Source organism: Portunus trituberculatus, chromosome 40 (assembly GCF_017591435.1).
Source record: "Portunus trituberculatus isolate SZX2019 chromosome 40, ASM1759143v1, whole genome shotgun sequence".
Taxonomy (NCBI): domain Eukaryota; kingdom Metazoa; phylum Arthropoda; class Malacostraca; order Decapoda; family Portunidae; genus Portunus; species Portunus trituberculatus.
The window spans coordinates 22,731,972-22,746,971 of NC_059294.1; the positions used below are offsets into that span (position 1 = coordinate 22,731,972).

At 41.6% G+C, this 15,000-nt stretch overlaps 1 protein-coding gene and 1 long non-coding RNA gene across 2 annotated transcripts in view; one reads left to right on the forward strand and one right to left on the reverse strand.

The window, feature by feature from the left end:
* LOC123515876 overlaps window positions 1-15,000 on the forward strand; it is a 173,163-nt gene that overhangs the window by 58,189 nt on the left and 99,974 nt on the right. The gene's annotated exons all lie outside the window — the stretch shown is intronic.
* Window positions 1-15,000, reverse strand: part of LOC123515904 — a 144,552-nt gene that overhangs the window by 51,969 nt on the left and 77,583 nt on the right. The window contains exon 3 of the long non-coding RNA XR_006678010.1: window positions 903-984. This is a non-coding gene — a long non-coding RNA (uncharacterized LOC123515904). The remainder of the gene's footprint in view (window positions 1-902; window positions 985-15,000) is intronic.

The following is a 15,000-nucleotide window of genomic DNA, read 5'->3' on the forward strand; positions in this document are numbered from 1 at the left end:
AAAGACTAATACAGCAAGGGATGACGCGGGCAGGAGCAACGCCACCTTTTCATGTAGAACTCACTATGCTCCTAGTGTGGTGGCAGTGGAAATAACGAGTCCTGTTGTGCTGGCATCCTTTCTCTATTGCTTCAAAACGATATAATGAACTAACTTGCGGATTACAGGGGGAGTATCCTGTATGTGTTGTTTCATTAAGATTTTTTGTTATTTGAATCTCAGCATCTCCATGCAGGTGAACCTATAAAATGCTAGAATACGTTTGAAAGACAGACTTTAGGCTCGGAATAATAATTGTACACCACAAAAATAATATCAATTGTTATTGATAGCTTATACGTTTTTCAATAACTATTGTTAACAGAAAATACAAATTTCTATATTGTTTGGATGTTAAAATAATATTGCTTGTGTGGTTTCCTGCTAGACAGTTTGACATTACTTTAAAAATAAATATGTAATGCACATTTCACACTGCTTTCAGTTCACTTGCATACAAAGTGTTATATGAAGCACCTCATCACACGTCTGCCTCCAGCCATCAATAACATGCAGAAAATAAAATATGCAGTGAAGATATTGGCCTCATAAAAGATGGCTGGCGCGACACAGGCTAGTAATAATAGAGGTAGTTCATATTCTATACAGGATGCCCTACCCGATAACTGATGACGGGAACCATACTTAAATAAAAGAAAAACAGGAGTCCTTATACATCATACACAAACCCCTATATCGGCGTGAAAATACAAACTGTTGTATTCCTGAAATATTTCACCTTTACATCAGTTAATCCCATGATTCTCTGACAAAAGAAATCGTATTTTTGACATAAAAAGGCGCCTCTGGACACAATAATATTTACTTCTCTCGTGACTAAGGAATATTAATGATTAACTGACCTTGTGGTGACTGCCAACAGCCATCACACACTGGCGGGCGGTGATCGGAGCAAGCTGACGACACCACTCTCACCACACTGGCCTGGCAAGGGCAAGAAAGACAGGGTGAGGGTGAGCCTGACACATCTAACACTGCCTGAAGTTGAAAGTTTTTATTGGTGTGTGTGTGTGTGTGTGTGTGTGTGTGTGTGTGTGTGTGTGTGTGTGTGTGTGTGTTTGTCTGCTGGCCATTCATCAGTTGGCAGTTTTAACAAAGCCAATTACTAAGGATTATTACAATACATGCTGATAAAAGTAATACGTAATCCAGAGGAAAACATCCGTTATGTTCTCCATTTCTCTTGCAAACAAAGGCTATTATGTAAACCGTAATCGGCGGCACAGACAAAACGCGCCCGATGCACCTTTTCAATGGAGGCCTCGGCGTGTCTGCACAAAACATCAGTGAGTGTTGCGGGCTGCGGGAATGAATCATAATGACTGTCGCCCGCAGCACCATCACACTCATCATTAATTGTGGCAAGCCTGTTGAATGATCTGCCCTCCCGCTGCTGCCACTGGTACTCCTGTTACTGCTGCTCCGTTGATTACTTATGGATGCCCCGTACAACGCACCTTTTCCAACGGTGCTCTTGTTACTGCTGGTGTACTTGATGACACACGGACACTTTTATAATACACGTTTATTCACCGATTTTCTTGTTACCACTGCTACTCTTACTGGTTACGATAGCTGGAGGAGAGAAAAAGGTTCTTACAAAACAATTTTTATAAGTATGGCGCACAGCATCATGCAGTGTTCTTTTAATACTGGCTGGCGATTGTTGTGCTTTCCATCCCGCTTCGCTGCCGCTGGGCCGGAGCAAGCGAGCGTCTCCAGCGCGGCAAGTGTGTCTTTTGTACTTCCACAATAAAGGTCAAGAGCAGGAAGCTTTTCAGCGTCTTTACATGAAGGTCACTCGCTACATGATGAAATATTATTATTATTATTATTTTTTGTTTTACGTCATCACTAGCCTCCTCATCCTCTTCTCATCTTACTCTTACTCTTGCTTTCCTTTCTTCTTTTCTTTCTGCTTGAATTCCTCTCACTCGTTTCTCTCCTCTTCTCTTTCTGCTCTCTTTCTCCTCCTTATCTTCCTTCTCATTCATCTTTTCCTCTTTCTCCTCCCACTCCTACTTTTATTTTCTTTCTTTCTATAGAAACCTTTCCTTCTTCTCTCTACTCTTCTCTGTCCACTTTTCCTCCCTCCTCCTGCTTCTTATTCATCGCCTCTTCTTCCTCCTCCTTGTCATTCATCCCCTCCTTATTATTCTGATTCATTTTGTCCTCCTTCTCCTCCGCCTAGCCAAACTTTACACATCAGCCTTAGCAACAAAAGCATAAAACATTGATGGTATTTTCTCCTTTAAAAATAATGTTTGTCACATCTCTTCGATATAGAGACATTAGGGGGTTCGTTAATTAAGGACACTGCGAAGATGTATAAAAACCTAAGATTATTATTGTTGTCTTTTCTATACATATTTTAGATTAGTTTGTATCCGCATCCATTATTATGAGTGCAGTACATTTTTTTATTCACTTATTTTTGTTTCATGAGCATCACGTTTTCTATTTTTTTCTTAACGTTTCTCTCTCTCTCTCTCTGTTTCACACACACACACACACACACACACACACACACACACACACACACACACACACACACACACACACACACACACACACACACAGAGGCATACACAATTTATAGGCATTCTCACTCTACTTTTTTTCTTATCATGCTTTGTTGCTTCTATTTAATAACTAAGCTCTCACGCTCTTCCATTTCCTCCTCATCATTTCCTTCTCCTCCACTTCCTTCTTCTAAACTTCCTTCTCCTTCTTCTCCACTTCCTTCTCGTCCTTCTAAACTTCCTTCTTTTCCTTCTCCACTTTTTTTTCCTCCTACACTTCCCTCTTTCCTTCCTTGAACATCATCATTTCCTGTGATACATGACGCGTCCCAAGCGGCACTCAAAGGTCACCACGTCGCCTCCTGTGGTGCTGCTTCGTGTTGCCCTTTCAAGGATTGGTGCATGCCTTACTTTGTGGGTTGTCTCTCTCTCTCTCTCTCTCTCTCTCTCTCTCTCTCTCAGAAAGTGAAAGAAGAGAACAGATAACCCAGAAAGTGAGAAGAAACAAATAAGGAGGTGTGCTACTTCAAAGGCAACACTTCTGATCAACAACTCAACACACTGACACAATAGATTTATATGGTGGTAATTCTCCTAAAGGCTGGTATATAAATTGTAATCAAGGCAGCACAGGTGTAATGTGGTGAGCACTTTACATCAATGAGCTGGGGAAAACAGTGGGCTTCGAAAACAAGATCTCGCGTGGGTCACTTCTGTAGCTTACCATTTGGCCAGAGAGATAAGGAATTCTTATGGACAACTACCTATTTTCAAACTTCGATATTCATAATCACTTATCTGAGCTGGGCAGTAAGAGGTCACTGTTAGAGCTGGTGTTGTTCTGTTCTAGCTACTAGAGGCAACACTGCGTCAGTTATGAAACACGGACTTATGAAGTGATTCTACCTCTAGTCCTGAAGGGTAATTTTTTTCTAATTTCTTAGCCAAGTGTAATTAATTGTATAACACAAGGCAAAGTAGAGGCCAAGGCTCCCCTTCACGCTCCCCAACACTGTGATAGCTTTAGTTTCCTCGGTATCAATTTTTCACGAGGACTCATTGGGTTCCTCGCCACCTGTTTGGCGCCACTCCAGAAACTACGGCTGCTTCCCTCTCAAGGTCATCCTCAGAGGACAACCTCCACGGCGCATAATATACTTGATGATTACCGAGTGGCATCAGACAGGCTCAGGAAGAGGGCAGCCTAGCACCTGTGCCCACTGTGCTGAAGGAAGCGAGGGAGGAGTAGAGATAGCGATGGAAAACGTGCCTGTGAGCTTTCTGGGTAAATTATTCATAATAGATTCACATTGACTCAACTTTTCCCAGGAGTACGGCACTTTGTTGACTTAGACAGATTAAGCTCGACGGTAAATGAACCTCGTCCAGAGTTTTCGATGAAAAGCCACCAAGTCAACATCTGAAGGGCGGGGACGGGGCGGCGGATGGCCGGAGAGGAGGTGTAATTTACATGATACAGAGGGGGATGACTCGCTGCGGGGGGCGGGGCCAGGTGGCGAGGACTGAACATTCTGCCTCCTGGACAACCTGCGGCCGTGAATTAATCTTTACCTGAATTGCACAGGATACAAACACGGGACAAAAACTGATCTTGAAAATAAACATTATCTTCAAGTTGACGACGTACAACTTTCCTTGCCACCACAAAACAAGACAAACCTTGTCTCCCTCACCCACGTCTCTCTCCTCCTCCCTTCCTCCCCTCCGCCATGTCTTTCGTCATTATGTTAAGTGGGGGCCAAACTTAGGTCGGGCAAGACTGAGCATAAAAAAGACTAAGAAAAATAGATAACAGTTTGTCTCCGAGCGAAGCAGAGGAAGACGAGAATGAAGGCATGGAGAGCATGACGAAGGAAAGAGTAAAAAAAGATGTAGGAGATAAGAAGAAAGTAAAACAGGTGATGAACTCGAAGAAATTTAAATCGATAATGAAAAAAAAAAAAAAAAACGCAAAATCTAGTGCTGTGTTTGCATTGAATAATGAATAAACATGACACAGTAATAAGGAAAGATAGGCGGTGTTGACAGTTATCAAAGGAAATTATATATTCAAATGCGTCTTAAAAATACAGCGCGTACGTAGGTGCACGACAACTAATGAACGCACCTAAGAAAGATAGCACGCAAATATTAAAAGAATTAGAGAAAAAAAATTGAAATATCGAAACAAAAGAATGAGAAATCGTTAAAGTGACATTTTTCCGTCATTTCTTCCACATGAAAACAAAAAGTAGAATAAACAAAGACGATATAACAATGAAATAAGTGAAAAATTAGTTAAGTAATCAACAAAATTTGTATATATATAATGAACAAGCACAGGATAAAAAAAATTACGTCTCATCGCAATCTCTCTCTCTCTCTCTCTCTCTCTCTCTCTCTCTCTCTCTCTCTCTCAAAAATAAAGCTGAGGATGAAAGAAAAGTAGGTGACGAATAATAAAAATCATTGTAAAGGAGAAAGTTACCTAGTTGCAATAGTAGTAGTAGGAGTAGTAGTAGTAGGAGTAGTAGTAGCAGTAGAAGGAGGAGGAGGAGGAGGAGGAGGAGGAGGAGAAGGAGAAGGAGAAAGAGAAGGAGAAGGAGAAGGAGAAGGAGAAGGAGAAGAAGAAGAAGAAGAAGAAGAAGAAGAAGAAGAAGAGGAGGAGGAGGAGGAGGAGGAGGAGGAGGAGGAGGAGGAGGAGGAGGAGGAGGAGGAGGAGGAGGAGGAGGAGGATGAGGAGGATTAGGAGGAGGAGGAGGAAGAGGAAGAGGCAGAGGAAGAGGAAGAGGAAGAGGAAGAGGAAGAGGAAGAGAAAGAGGAAGATAAGAAAGACAACGAAGAAAATGAAAATGAAAAAGAGCTGGAAGAAGAGACACGGCCAAAACCAAAAAAAAAAAAAAAAAAACAGAAATAAAAGAGGAAGAAGAAAGAGGAATCGTATAACTTAAATAAAAGACACAATGAGAAATCGGAGAAAAAAAATAAAAGAGAAAGAAAAAAAGAAAACAAAGGAACAAAGAACAGAAGAAAGGATGAATAGGGGAAGGATTGGATGGAGTGAAGGGTGGCAGCTGAGGATGTGGGGGTGAGGGGGTAGAGGAGAGGAACGGGGCCAGAGGGCGTGGGGGAGAGGGGTGAGGCACAGAGGCAGGTGAGGTAATAAAGCAGTCACGGGCCTCGCCGCCAGGTATGTACACGAGAAGGTAAACTCACCTGCCTGCTTCAAGGGTGTACACGCCTCTAGCTCTCCTCCTCCTCCTCTCACTGCTCCTCCTCCTACTCCTCTTGCCCTTCCATCCAGCACTATACGGAGCTCTCTCTCTCTCTCTCTCTCTCTCTCTCTCTCTCTCTCTCTCTCTCTCTCTCTCTCTCTCTCCCCCTTCACTATTATGCACATAAATGTATACGGGATTTTATTTCTCTTTTCCATCCATTCTCTCTCTCTCTCTCTCTCTCTCTCTCTCTCTCTCTCTCTCTCTCTCTCTCTCTCTCTCCACTTTTATGTAAGAACAAAACAAAAAAATATAGTTATCTTTTCTTCCTCACAATCAAGGCATTATGAAGTTGGTTGGCTGTTTAATATACTCGTACCTACAATGGGGAAGCAATGAAGTATTTTCCCTGCGTATCCTATCTTGACAAGCGTGGTCGGTGTGGGGTGCCGCTACGAGTACGAAATGATGTGGATTAACAGAGTGATTATACTATTCAAATGGGTAAGTGAATGAATAAATAAGGGGTATATTTTAATGGGAATATTTAAGGTATTATTATTTTGTTTCCACATTGTTCACGGAAAGTTGAGGTTTTAAGTGGAAAAGTTTAATTGCCAACCGATGCACTTGTGACTCGCGTTACCTCATGATATTACAAAACCATCGATTTTCACGCGTGTCTGAGGATAAACATTAGTGAATTAACAAATATATCTGAGACGTGCTTACTTTCATAACACTTTTACTTCATAACACCTATTCGTCACGCAACCACAAATATTGACGAGAGAACAAAAAATGAAAGGAAAAAAACCTTCTCCAAAAACAGGCAAACGAGGGAAATTATACAAGCAGGGGAAAAAAAGGTCAACATATATTTTCATTGTACAATATAATAGTGTAGCGCAATGAACGGATGTCTTCCTCAAACACTGATCCTTTCCTTTGAACTCTCCTATGTAAGTCTGTGCTGCGGCAAGTCTCTCTCTCTCTCTCTCTCTCTCTCTCTCTCTCTCTCTCTCTCTCGTCGTTAAATTTCATATTATCGAGTTATCAATGTTACTGCTACTGCTACCACTGCTGCTGCTACTTCTACTACTACTACTACTACTACTACTACTACTACTGCTACTACTACAACCATTAAAATTCCTACACAAAATTAACAACAACAACTGCTACCGCTATAACTTCTAATACTACTAATATACTACTACTACTACTACTCCTACTACTACTACTACTACTACTACTACTACTTCTACTACTTTTGACATCTGACCACTTCTAACCTCACAAAAAAGATAGAACAACCATCAAGAAATCCAAGAATTCTGTAATCTAAAATACGAAACCTAATAAAGGAAAATGTCATCTTCCTAGCCACGGTTTAGGTTAGGTTAAGTTAGGCTGCCTTTCTCTCTGGCATCCTTAACACCTGTGCATCTGAGAAAGGTCTTGTCTGATGTCACCTGATCTCTGCCTCCTTCCCCTTCCCTCTCAATTCGCACTCAAGCTCAAGTGACTCGTTTCCAGTGACCTTCCTCCCCTTTGCCCTCACATTCGGACTGGAGAGATTCATCCCCTCCCGCCCCCCTTACCTCCCAACTAACAAAGGGGACTCGCTCTCTGTTCTGCTCTTTTCTCTTCCCCTGTTGCCAATAAAAAAATAAAAACGTTAAAAGAATAAAAAAAAAAGCACAGAAGAGGGACACAAAATCACAAAAGTAATAGAGAAAGTTTGAAACATGAATGAGGTGAAACATTCTTGTGTTTACCTAACATTTCCATTTCCTGCGGCGGCTTGTTGGGAGCTACGGTACTCAGTCAGAGGAAAACACCAAACATTCTTCTTATTTTCTCTTTTTCTTTTACTCGCTGAACGATGTAAGCGATATGTGTCTGTCTGGCGGGATGGACGAGGCTGATGTGTCCTCGAGAATGTGTTATCATGTCCTACAACTATTCTGGCCTCCACTCCGCCAGCATCACCACCAACAACTCCTCGGCCACATGGGAATCGAATCGCCAGTTTAATTCCAGCTCCCAGTGACGGATGAGGGCGCGGCCGGGTGGGGTTGGGGGACGGCCCCCTGGGCGGCAGGGAATTTAGAAACACGAAAATATTTTTATGGTGTTCACAGCATTTTTATCAAGATTTTTTCATTTTAATAAACGTTGATTGATTGAGGTAGAGATTCTTAGCAAGGAAGTGCTCGCGCCAACACCCGTCTCTCATTGAATTAATGCATAAGTACACGAATCTGTTGGAACCAATATTCAAGCCTGACACGCTTGACTTCCCACCTTGCCGCCTGGGACGAGGCCACCACGCCTCGCCTCACACCTAATGCTGCCTCGCGCTGGAAAGTTGTATGAAGCACCTAAAACCCATTTGTAATTCAGCTTAAAAGGAGAAAGAAAAATTTCAGCGTCCACTTTACCACACTCACATCGTCAATATCCTGATTACATCATAGCCATAGGCAATATGAAGATGATGATAGGGCCACACACACACACACACACACACACACACACACACACACACACACACACACACTGTTTTCTAAGGTATACTGGACTTTACAGTGGTATGACATACTTTCCTCTTACTCTGAATACACGAGGACCCAAATATTTAATAGCCTAGAGTGGATCCAGTGGTGGCGGCGGCAATGATGTGCCAACCCGCGAGTGGGGCGACCACCTGCCCGGCCACTCCGGCTGTCACTGTCAGGGCTGCAGTTGCAGGTTGACACATCTTGCTCTGGTGTGGCACTTTGAGCCATGTCGTGTGTACCGTTAAGCCATCAAGTTGTGTGTGTGTGTGTGTGTGTGTGTGTGTGTGTGTGTGTGTGTGTGTCTCTGTTGAAGCCTTGTGCGTTTGCTTGTGTTCATGAAGGGGTTACACACACACACACACACACACACACACACACACACACACACACACACACACACACACACACACACACACACACACACACACACACACACACACGAAAAATGTAAGGAGCAACCGAAATTGTTCTACAGATTCATAAATAGAAAAATAAGGCAAAAAGAAATAATAGAAAGGTTAAAAGGAGAGAACGGGATGGTGGAAGACCCAAAAAGTATGGCAGAACTGTTAAATTGTAAATTTCAGGAGGTCTTAACTAAGGAATCCAAATTTGAAAGACCACAGGGTAATAGAGAGACTGTCTATATGAAAGAGATTAAAGTAACCAAGCTTGAAATAAAAGAGCTGATGAACGGAATTAGTTGAAGAGAAGGCAATGGGACCGGATGAAGTCTCAGGCAGAATATTGAAAGAATGTAGGGAAGAACTAGCAAGTCCTATATACAACATCATAAAATGCTCAATAGAAAATGGAACAGTACCAGTAGAATGGAAAAGAGCTGAGGTGGTTCCCATATATAAGAGTGAAAGGAAGGAAGAACCTTTAAATTACAGACCGGTATCACTAACTAGTGTAATATGCAAGATGTGTGAAAGAGTAATAAAGAAACAATGGATCGAGTTTCTTGAAGACAACAAATTATTATCAAATAGCCAATTTGGTTTTAGAAAAGGGCAGTCGTGTGTAACAAATTTACTGAGTTTCTACTCTAGAATAGTTGAAAGAGTACAAGAGAGAGAGGGATGGGTTGACTGTATTTATTTGGATTAAAAAAAGGAGTTTGATAAAGTCCCACATACAAGATTACTGTGGAAGTTAGAGGAGAAGGGTGGCTTAAAAGGAAGCACATTGAGATGGATAGAAAATTATTTGAGGGGGAGAGAAATAGGGACGGTAGTTAAAGATATGAAGTCCAAGTGGAGAGTGCCACAGGGGTCAGTATTGGCGCCAATACTTTTTCTCATATATATAAACGACATGCCAGAAGGAGTGAACAGCCACATAAATCTGTTTGCGGACGATGCGAAACTGTGCAGAGTTATAAAACAAAAAGAGGATTGTGAAATACTGCAAGAAGACCTAAATAAGATCTGGAAATGGAGTAAAAAGTGGGAGATGGAATTCAATGTGGACAAAAAGCCATGTCATGGAAATGGGAAAGAGTGAAAGACGACCAATGGGAATCTATAAGATGGGAGATGGAGTAGAACTAGAGAAAGTAAAAAAGGAAAAGGACTTGGGAGTGACGATGGAAGAAAACAATCAACCGGTAAGCCATATTGATAGAATTTTCAGAGAGACATATAATTTGCTAAGGAATATTGGATTAGCATTTCACTACATGGACAAAGAAATGATGAAGAAATTGATAAGTACTATAATAAGACCCAGATTGGAATATGCAGGAGTTGTGTGGACCCCCATAAAAAGAAACACATAAGGAAGTTGGAGAGACTACAAAAATGGTTACAAGAATGGTTCCAGAATTTGAAGGGATGACATATGAGGAGAGACTAAAGGCTATGGATCTACCAACCCTGGAACAGAGAAGGGAGAGGGTTGATCTGATATAAGTTTATAAATTGATTAACGGAATGGATCAAGTGGATAATGAGATACTGATCCTGAGAGAAGAATACGACATTCGAAGCACAAGATCGCATAGTAAAAAACTGAGGAAGGGAAAATGTCTGAGAGATGTTAAAAAATAAAGTTTCCCGCAAAGATGTGTTGAGACTTGGAACAGTTTGAGTGAGGAAGTGGTGTCAGCAACGAGTGTGCATAGCTTTAAAGATAAATTGGATAAGTGCAGATATGGAGACGGGGCCACACGAGCGTAAAGCCCAGGCCCTGTAAAACTACAACTAGGTAAACAACTAGGTACACACACACACACACACACACACACACACACACACACACACACACACACACACACACACACACACACACACACACCGATATGTAGCTGCAAAATAAAAACGATAACAAGAGAGACAAAATACAAAGGAATACAAAGGAAAGAACAGACAGCAACCGTCAAACTGGGTCTAATGAGGCTGGCTGTGTGCTTATTCTGCTACTACAGATTCTACGAGTTTGAGGCTAAAGGACACTAGGGTTCAAGGAAGAAAAACAAGAGAGCACAGGGAGAGAGAAAGTCAAAGATGTGATAAGAAAAATTGAAAGAAATTATACTATAGTACAGTCACTAAAAAAAAAATAAATAAATAAAGTATTTTAGTAGGCGCAAAGTATGTTATTTGAGGGGTTGATGCGAGGTGAGGAGGTGGTCATCATCAGCATGGTTGCGGAGCCCGAGGCCTTCCGCGTCAGTGAGCAGTTACAGCCCATGACTTGCCCACGGCTGGAGGTGGCGGAGGGCAATATGGTGTTGGGCTCTGTGGGCAGACACCAGTGCAAAATCATGCTTGACTCTGCCTCTAACTGCGCCACCATCTCTTACTCTTTCGCCAAGCAGGCTCGTCTCATCACGGGCCTCGAGATGCGCATGCCCGTTGAGTTCGAAGCGTGGTACGGCAAGGTGATCCTCAGCGTGATCCTGCTGCCCAGCGTGACCATCAAGCTCGAGGACAAAGTGAAGCTGCGCACGTCCCTGCTGGTGATACCTCGTGAGGTGGAGGAAGCGTGGGATTACCCTGACATCGTGCTAGACGTTCATATCTTTCAGTTGGGTAAGATGTTGCACGTTTTCAGGAGTGGCAGGAGCTTCCTGTACATCCGTGACCCAGACAACCTACGCAGGAGGATTCACAGGCTGCCCAATAGATTCAACACATTTAAGGTGCGCAGGGCAAACGACCCAAGGGACAAAACCTTCATTGTGCTGCTGGACACCGGCACAGCTAATTTCCACCTCTCAGACTTTTGTCGACAGCAGTTTATCCCACAAAGTTTGATCAACGAGCCATTGTACGTCCACATTTATCTGGTGGGTCGTTGTCCCCTTGAAACCGATCAGGTTAAACTGCTGCCTTCTATGAAATACGATTTTGTGATGGGTAGAAACCTTCTCTTCAAATACAACGCCACAGTGGACTACGGCAACCACTTCGTCACCTTCCAGGTTGGTTCCTACACCGCCAAGGTCAACCTCTTGACCTCGTGAGTTGTAGTTTTCTTTTCCGACTCTTGTCATTGTAATTAAACACACTTGCTCTGAAAATGACTTTAAATTATGTAACTCATTTCTATTATTCTTATGATATTATTTCTTTTTCAAAATTATCTTAAGGCAAGGCTAATTGATTATTGATAATTGAAAACATCTTAAAATATGAGAGGAGGTTAGCACTGTGGGACTCGAGTTTTGGTCTTATCGGAGGTTGATTTTTGTGACCAAGCTATCGCCCAGAGGTTCAAGAATAACCACAAGCTTCTTATGAACCTTATTGTGAAGGAGCTCCTGGGGGAGGCATGAGGCTCTGCAAAATCATTACTCTAAAAATCTCTCTACGCCAACACTGACATAGCCGACTACGCCTACATAAAAATAAGAGGCTGATCATTCAAGTCTTCAAGGAATTGCAACATAATTCCTTAAGAACACTGAAAAATGTTGTATAGCCAGAGGACGGCCTTCTTTAGACGTAAAATGATATACGTATTACAAACTTTTCCTGAATACTGGTTCGCGTCTGTGCCACATACTTTTCAATAAATACAGATCCTTAACATTATTCTCAGACATTTGTCACACGCGTGCCTCTCTGGCTCACACGCAACACTTAGAATATCCAGCAGATTATCGCTTAACTGGACGTAGTAGTAGTAGTAGTAGTAGTAGTAGTAGTAGTAGTAGTAGTAGTAGTAGTAGTAGTAGTAGTAGTAGTAGTAGTAGTAGTAGTAGTAGTAGTAGTAGTAGTAGTAGTAGTAGTAGTAGTAGTAGTAGTAGTAGTAGTAGTAGTAGTAGTAGTAGTAGTAGTAGTAGTAGTAGTAGTAGTACTACTACTACTACTACTACTACTAGTACTACTACTACTACTACTACTACTACTACTAATGATCTATTATGAATGATAAGGTTCTTTTTCCCTGAATCTAGCTAACAGAAGAAAATATAAAAACAACAAATGTTACGTTTCGTTTCCCAAACACTTAAAAAAGGGCAAATTCGTTATATACAAGATGAACTCTCTCTCTTCTATATGTGTTCAAATAATATGCCAGTTACACTTGATTATATTATATATTCATGAAGTTTGTTCTTTTTATCCGTCCTCATTTATATTTCCACACCCCACTTGTTCATCATCCTCCTCCTCTTAACGTTCTACCCTTACCCCCCGTCCTCTTCCCACCTCTACTCATCCTCTTCCTTTTTCCGCTACTATTACTATTCCATTGCTTTGTTTTCCCCTCCTCCTCTCCGCACTCCTCTTCTTCTTCCTTTTCCTCCTCTTCATCGTCGCCTTTGTCCCCCTTTCATCCTTTCCATTTTCACATGCACCTCGTTATTTTCCCTCTTTTCTCTTCTCACCCTAGTCTTCGCTCACCTCCCTTCTCTTTCTTTTGCTTCCTTCCCTCCTCTTCTACACTCCTGCACGAAATCGACACGCCCGCCGCCCGGATAGCAGCGGAGGGCACGAGTAACAGCCGCGGGGAGGAGGAGGGGAGCGACGCGAGGCCCTGTTGAGCTTGTAGAGCAAGGTCCACAGGCAGGGGCGGGCGGCCAAAGCAGTGAGGGCATGTTTGTCACCTTGACTTAAGTGCAACAGAGAGTTGAGGGGAATATATTTAGAGTTTTGTGATATTCAACAACTTGCTATATTTAAATTCATGATTAATAGCTTTCTTTATGTAACTATGGAGGTGGGCTGAGGCAATATAAGGGCGGGTGGAGGGAAAAGAAAGGCCCTCTAAGGTGATAATTATGTATTAAAGAAAATATAGCTAAATGGATTATTCCAACTACAACTACAAGAACGACGACGACGACAACAAAAATGACAACAACGGTAACAAAAAAACAACAGCAATATGAATATCAGTAACAGCAAGAACAACAACAACAACAACAACAACAACAACAACAATAACTACTACAACAACAACTACTACTACTACTACTACTACTACTACTATTACTGCTACTACTACTACTACTATTACTATTACTACTACAACAACAACTACTATATACTACTACTACTACTACTACCGCCACTGTCCTTTCTGTTTAGAGTAACGTGGACGGAATGCAGTCGTCACAGTCTTGCTATCAATTTTATCATCAGCCACTCCAAATATACCAAGAACAATCAAACATTTTATTAATTTCCCTCTTTACTTCTTGCATTCCATATTTTTCTCTCTAAATGGAGTCCTTGCATAATTCTCACATGAAAAAAGTGCAAACCTATTATAAACTCAACATCTAATTATATATATTTAGACCACAAATTGGATGGGAAACATTTCGCCACCATTACGTCTGCTGCCAACACACTCACTACTGCCACAGAAACAGCTCTGAGGAAATATAATTAAAATCAAAGCGAGAAGACTCTTGTATTTTTTCTAAGCTGTCCTGACACACTCCAGCAAATACGCCGCCTCCCTTCCTTCTTGGCACGCAATGACTGTACTGTCACCATTTTTGTCATAGTGATTTTGCTCCTTCAGGACACGCGATCATCATATCACTGTTACTAACTGATGCTCTAACTCACTTATTGGTCTACATTTTGGTTTTGATTTATCTTATCCTTACCAAACACGTGTTACTATAAAATACTTCATTTTTTCTTAAACAATTCGATAGAAATAGTTAGTTTGTTGGACGCATCAAAACAAAATCGGAATACGCAGACCATTCAACGAGTGGGAGCGTCAGGAAGTGGCAGTCATGTCATGTGCCTTAAGGTGGCAAATATGAAAGAATTGTTGACGCAGAGTGTAATGGTGATGGGAGTCTTGTCTTATCTCCGTCAGTAGATGTTCCACGTTATCTTAAAAGGTGACTTGCAAACTCACCTACAGTGGTCTTATGCAAAACTATTTGTCTGATAAGAGGTCAACTTTGTTCGATGAATTTATCTATTTATTTATTTATTTAATTTTTTTTTTATGCAAGAGGGACAACTGGCAAAGGGCAAAAAAAAATAGAAAAATAAGGCCCACTGGGTTGCCAATTCACTTAAAGGTCATATGAGTTATCCAAAATTCAGGAACAAATGTCCTGAAACCTCCCTCTTAAAAGATGTCAAGTCGTAGGAAGATGACTGACTCACATAAATAATTACATTATATTTGTATTTCTGCGTATCGTGT